The 6,338-nt window shown below is 36.4% G+C and overlaps 1 pseudogene across 1 annotated transcript; it reads right to left on the reverse strand.

The window, feature by feature from the left end:
* Positions 1–1,860: 1,860 nt before the first annotated feature.
* On the reverse strand, positions 1,861–5,959 carry LOC146935984 (putative disease resistance RPP13-like protein 1; annotated as a pseudogene). The gene is made up of 2 exons (XR_015030418.1): positions 2,361–5,959; positions 1,861–2,258 (listed from the first exon to the last, which is right to left on the reverse strand). The product of XR_015030418.1 is annotated as a putative disease resistance RPP13-like protein 1 (transcript).
* Between the last annotated feature and the right edge of the window lie 379 nt (positions 5,960–6,338).

Below are 6,338 nucleotides of genomic sequence, written 5' to 3' on the forward strand. Positions count from 1 at the left end.
GAGCTATTATATGAAATTAGAACACACTTACTTGGAAACGTCTCTCTATTTATAACCGTGCTACCTTAGGCACCACCCATTATGGACCTGGTGTTTGGGCCTACACTATGTTTCTACAAATCATTTTAAGTGCCGAAAAGCCCAATATTTATTGATCACTTTTGTTAGGGTCTAAGCATCATCCGTTTTTATTAAAACCAACCAAAATCAACAATTGATTGTAGCCCACAAAATATTAGAAGAAATTCTAACAATAAGTTGACGTTAATTGATTCAAGATTGGTGAAAAAAATTCTGATACCAAAACTTATGAAATGAGGGACCAAAAGTACCTAATTAAAAATAGAGGACCGAAATTGCGATTTTGTCAAAAGAGGAGGATCAAGACTGCATTAAGCCAATTTATTTTTTCAAAAAGTTAGAATTAAGTATTGAAAATCGTGTCAATTTTTTTTCAAAAAGTTAAAAATTAATTTTTCTAAATAACTATTTGCTATTTGTGGAATCCTTGAGGAGAGGGGATCCTAAACTTAAGTTGCGACAAAGTTTTGACATGATGGTACTTGTATCCTTCCTCACCTTTTTTTTAGGGGGTGTCATCTTGTATTATTGCTAGTGTTAATATCAATTCATTTCTTTACAATAGTTTTTATCTCACACCTTTGTTGAAATATGAAAAGAAATCTTTAAAATGTCACTGCTCTTAGTTTCATAAGTATATTGCATGCTAGTTGAAGAAGACAACATGTGTGGAATTGGCTAATTAAACATATAGTGCTATGTTACCTGTAATATGACACTGTTAGTACTCTCTGGTTGCTTTAAAAAAATTGTTGCTTCTTGATTCCTCAAAAACATCATTGTTTACAGAAGACATCCTCGTTCAGATATATGTCTATGAACTCTGTCCCTTTTTGAAGGATCATATAAATATTATTTGAAAGAAACTAATTCACCTATGAACAGTGACAAAGTATGATTATATGAATGTCCATGTAAGAAAAAAATAACTCAAAAATTAAAACATTTTTATATCTGCATGTAGAATAGTAAAATTTGAAAATGAAGAATGCCATGAGATTGTTTTAAATAATTTGCAAGGTTTTAAAAAACGGTCCGTTACCGAGAAAAAGGCCGCGACAAAAAGGTATAGGTAGCAGACGTTACCGTTTTTCACCGTTTTTACATAGTGAACAAAAATCATGACGAAACACCGTTATGGCCGCGACGAAACATCGTTACGCCCGCAAAAATATGCCGTTCATGACATTAGACATAGAATCCGGATATTTTTTCAATTGAGATAGATGAAAATCATATTATTAGTACATATTTGATCATGCATTACATAAGTTATCATATTATCTAGTTTAGAACTCTAAATCTTTCTCTAGTTTAAGTTATTTAAGTTACAGTCATTATTTAAGAGTTGTGCAATGTTGTGATTAATTCACACCGCGACAACCGCAATCTGTATCGAAACACCCGTAATGAACGAAATCGCGAAATCCTATACGCGACCGTGAACTTGACCGCGCCGTTATTTAAAACCTTGATAATTTGTGCTAATGAAGCACTGAAATTAGAGGCTCAAGAAGTTGTATGCTATGCAAAACATATGATGATGATGTATTTGGTATATAACATGAATACATCAGAGAAAAATGAGAAATTTCTTGTAGACAGCCACTGTTTCTGTTTGATGCCATGCCAACAGATAGAGCCTAAATGAATTTGCTTAAAACACCAAATTTCACTGAAAACAAAGTACCATGACATTCAATTTTTTATTTTCAATAATAATTTTGAGCGCTTCTTTCTAAAAGTAAAAATGTAAAACTGAAAATCACAGTTAAAGATCATATCATCACCATATAATTGGTAGATACAAGTTATTCTGCTCAACCGGTTGGCACATAGTGAAAAAACAGACAATTAATGTCGTTCACATGAAAGTCACATGAATATTCATGAGACCCCAAAAAAGGGATACAAAGTCACAAGAATAACATAGAGAAGATTACAAGCACAACAAGTCGCAGCGTCTACACATCCAAATGTCGAGCCCACAATTGGACCATGCATGAGCTTTATGGAAGTGGAATAAACAACTACATACTTTTAGTTGTGTGTGAGAGCAGTGGTCATGCCATTCATTTGGTCACGAATGAGAATGGATGGCAACAAAAGAGCATGGTTTCAGGTCACATGTAAGCGGTCTGAAACACCATTGTAACATATATCACAAACACCGTGCACTGTTCAACATAAAAGATAGTATCTTAAAAATAATTTTTACTATTTAAGAGAAAATATTCTAATGTTTGACAAGTATAAACAGATTGGTGAATGTGGTGCACCTGGCTACAATAACATCTCATCTCAGCCGCCAATCAGCAAATTGTCACATCAGGAATGTGACTAATTGTATGCCAACACTCTCCTACCTCCTTTTGGTACTTCTGCTTAATTAATGGACAGTCACGATTGGACAGAGTAGAAAGGGATCTGGGTAGACCCTCCTCTGGCAAGCTGTCAAGACAAGGGCAGTCTTCAATATATAGAGATTCAAGTGAAGTGAGGTGGAGAAGACCCTTGTAGTTTATTTTTCTTAGGTTGGAACAATTTGTTAACTCAAGAGAATTCATAGTTGATGGCAGCAGACTCTCCTCCGGAAAGGACTCCAAGATTTCAAAATCATCACTTACACTGAACTGTTTCAGAGAATTGAGTTGGAACAAACCCCACTCCTCTCTCGAAGCCATCAAATTAGGGCATCCTTCTATTCGGAGGCTGCATAGGTTGGAAGGCAACTGCCTCCCAGAAAACGACTCCAGCCATGGACTATCGTACAACATGAGAGAATGAAGATTGGTGAACAAGTGTAGTGCAAAAGGCAAGGAGGAAGAGTGCCAACCTATTATAGTTAGAGTGCGAAGAGAATTACAGCTACAAAAATCCAAAGAGGACCATTCTAGATTTGGACCAAAGAAGTCTTCAACTTCCAACTCTTCAAGAAAGGAACTGCTAAATAGAATTTTCTTTAGGGCAGATTCAATGACCTGAGTTCCACAAAGGATGACCCTTTTCAAGCTGGATGGCAATTCATTTATCAAAATGCCATCACATCTCTTTAGTTCTAGCTCACTGATTTTATCAGCCTTGGGAATTGAAGCCTGCAACTCTTGGCAATCGATAATTTCCAATTTTTGCAAAGAAGGAAGGTGTTGGGGCAGGGAACTTTTCAACTTCGGACAATGCTTTATACAAAGCTCTTGAAGCAAAGGGAAACATTCAAGACATAACCATTCCTTCCATTCAGACATGTGCTCAAATCGCAAAGTTTCAAGGGATTTAAATGAAACATCTGATGAATTATAGCCGTAAAACTCTGTACCAATTATCTTTATTCCATCACAGCCTGAAATAGAAAGCTTCTTGAGAGAGGGGAACTGCCCAAGTTGTGGCAATTGGGAACGGATTTTACATCCCAACAATTCAAGAGATACTAAATTTGGTAAATGACGATCCCTAAGCCAGTTTGGACAGCTAATGCCTCTGTAGTCTTTGATGGTTAGCCTCATGAGGTTTCTATTTGGTTGAAGAGCCTCCAAGACAGAGACTTGTGCTTCTGTTACTGACACATACATTTCTCTCCATTCAGCGTATGACATACTTAATTCTTCTAAATGTTCTTTTTCTTCCAAATTTGCTGCTACAGCATGTGCAGGATCATTGACGTTTTCCAAACCAGAAATTCGAAGCCTTCCTTGAAGTTGGTTGAGTTTCCCCAACTGCTTAATATCAAATCCACGCTGCTCTCCCACAACAAAATCAGTCAGCATCTCAAGATTGTTTAACCGTTCTATCTTTGTTGGCATCTTCTTAATATGAGTTCCTGTCAGATTAAGATGACGTAAATTGATGAGCTTGCAAAAATCAGAAGGGAGTTCAGCCAATTTGAAACATTCTTCCAATAAAAGTGTCTGCAAATTATACAGCTTACAAATGGAATTTGGTAAGCTTGCAATCTCAGTGTGCGAAAGGTCTAGATAGCGCAGAAGCTTTTAATTTCTTATCTCATCATCTAGCTGTAAGAGGTTGCAACCAGAGAAGGACAACATCCGCAAAAGTTTTAGTCTTGAAAACAAATTATGCTGCACTATGGTGCTTATCTTAAAGCGGTGGTCACCATAGCCCTGTGCTTCTACTATCAAACTGCGTAGTCCATTACATTTATGAATATACTCTAGTTTTCTATCACCATCTTCAAAATTAAGGCAGCACCAAATGTGACGCATCCAATCATTGATATATTCCTCAAATATAAAGGGGCATTCTCCTGTCACTGATTTCGCTAAATCATTGACAAGATCATGCATGACGAAGTAGTACTTGTCAGCCCATAATGGCATAATTAATGATTGTTGGAAAAAAGATATTGACACCAAATGATTGAAGAATTCATTACCTAACTCTTGTTCGCTTTTGCCACTTCTGTGACACTTCAACAAACCTTCTGCCATCCAAAGTTTAATTAGTTCACCCTTCTCAAGCTCATAGCCCTTGGGAAATATAGAACAATAAGCAAAACAACGCTTCAGATTGGAAGGGAGGATAAGGTAACTCAATCTCAGTAAGGAGTTAATGTTGATTTCACCCTTGGGTAAACGCCACAAATCAGTCTCCAATACCTTAACTCATTCAGATTCAGAGAATTTTTTTCGCAAGAGAATCCCCAATGATTTCAGAGCTACAGGCAACCCCCCACACTTTTCTACTATTTTCTTGCCTATAAATTCATGATTTGGGTATTCAAATACATTCCTACCTTGAAAAGCATATCTCACAAATAAACTCCAAGAATCACTCTCCTCCAGTTGCTTTAAGTGAATTAACCGGGTGGATTGCATGATTGATGCTACTTCCTTGTCATGTGTTGTCACAATCATCTTACTTCCTGAAGATCCACATTTTAAAAGAAGTAGTAACTGCTCCCACGTAATCTTGTCTATTTTCCACACACCATCTAGAACAAGCAAATATTTCTTGCCAGTTAGCAACTGCGGCAATTGATGTTGGAGTATTTCAAAGTCTTCATTATTATCTGTTGAAATATGAAATGGCCCAAGAATTAACTGGGTAGGACTAACAAGATCAAAAGATTTTGAAACATTCACCCAAGCTTTAAGTTCAAAATGCTCCGTGATCACGTCTTCATCGTAAACAAGCTGGGCGAGGGTTGTCTTACCCATCCCCATCAGACCCACTATACTGATTATGGGTACAAGGTTGTCACTGTGACTGTCTGAAAGTAAAAATTCAATTAATTCCTCTTTCTCATGCTCTCTACCATTTATGACAGATTCATCTATCAAAGATTCAGTTCTAAATTCTCTTAACAATTTCCGACTGAATCTAACTCCATTACGACCTCTAGTTATATCTTTAAGTCCTAATAATTCCTTTTCAAGTGTAAGTCCGTGCATCTTCCTCAGCAATACTTCCATCCTATATTGACATTGATTAATAGTACCTGAAAGAATGCGTTGTATCTTGCCCATTTGTTGTGCGTCAGTCGCAATCACATCCAATAGTTGATCTAATTCGTATACATAATGTTTGAGAAAAACTAGCCAACGCTTGATTCGTGGGACTCGGTACTGCTTCATCTCTGCGTCATCCAGCACTTCATATAACAAATCCAGTGTGTTTTCAAGTCTTGTCATCTGCCTTTTTTTGAAGTAGTCTCTGAAATCTGTTGAAGCCAACCTCTCACGAATCACTTGAAAGGCAGACGAAAGAAATGCCCCAGGAAAAACAACCATTGCCATGATATTAATTAAGCAGTATTCTTCTAAGCGTGGTTCACAACTCTGGGAGGCTATCTGCAAGAATAGATGGTTATGTATCCTTCTGTCTAGTGAAATAGAACAAGTCTATATGGCTGATTCTTTTTTTTTTTTTTTTTTTGATGAACATAATTTTAATTATTGAGTGAAAAATAAATAATTTCTTCTATTGTATAATTGTGGTTGGACTTAAGTGTTAAGGAACTTTAAGGACGAATCATCTGAGTTTAAATCTAGCTAGAACAATCTGTTAGGAACCAAGAAATTGAATTCCAAAGAAATAAGAACAATTATATTAAGAAATTGGATAGAACTAGTTTGTGACCCGCACTACGCACAGATGTAGAATGCCACTTTGGTCGAAAAACGAATGCTAATCCGCGTTGCTTGGAAAAGTTTGATATATTAGCATTAGACATTTGAGTGTGAACTTTAAATATATTGTTAAAGTGAAGTTTGGAAAAGGACATAGGGAATAGGTGTTGC

The sequence above is a fragment of the Medicago sativa genome, chromosome 3 (genome assembly GCF_051527215.1).
Source record: "Medicago sativa cultivar Bolivia chromosome 3, Bolivia_mono, whole genome shotgun sequence".
NCBI classification, from domain to species: Eukaryota; Viridiplantae; Streptophyta; class Magnoliopsida; order Fabales; family Fabaceae; genus Medicago; species Medicago sativa.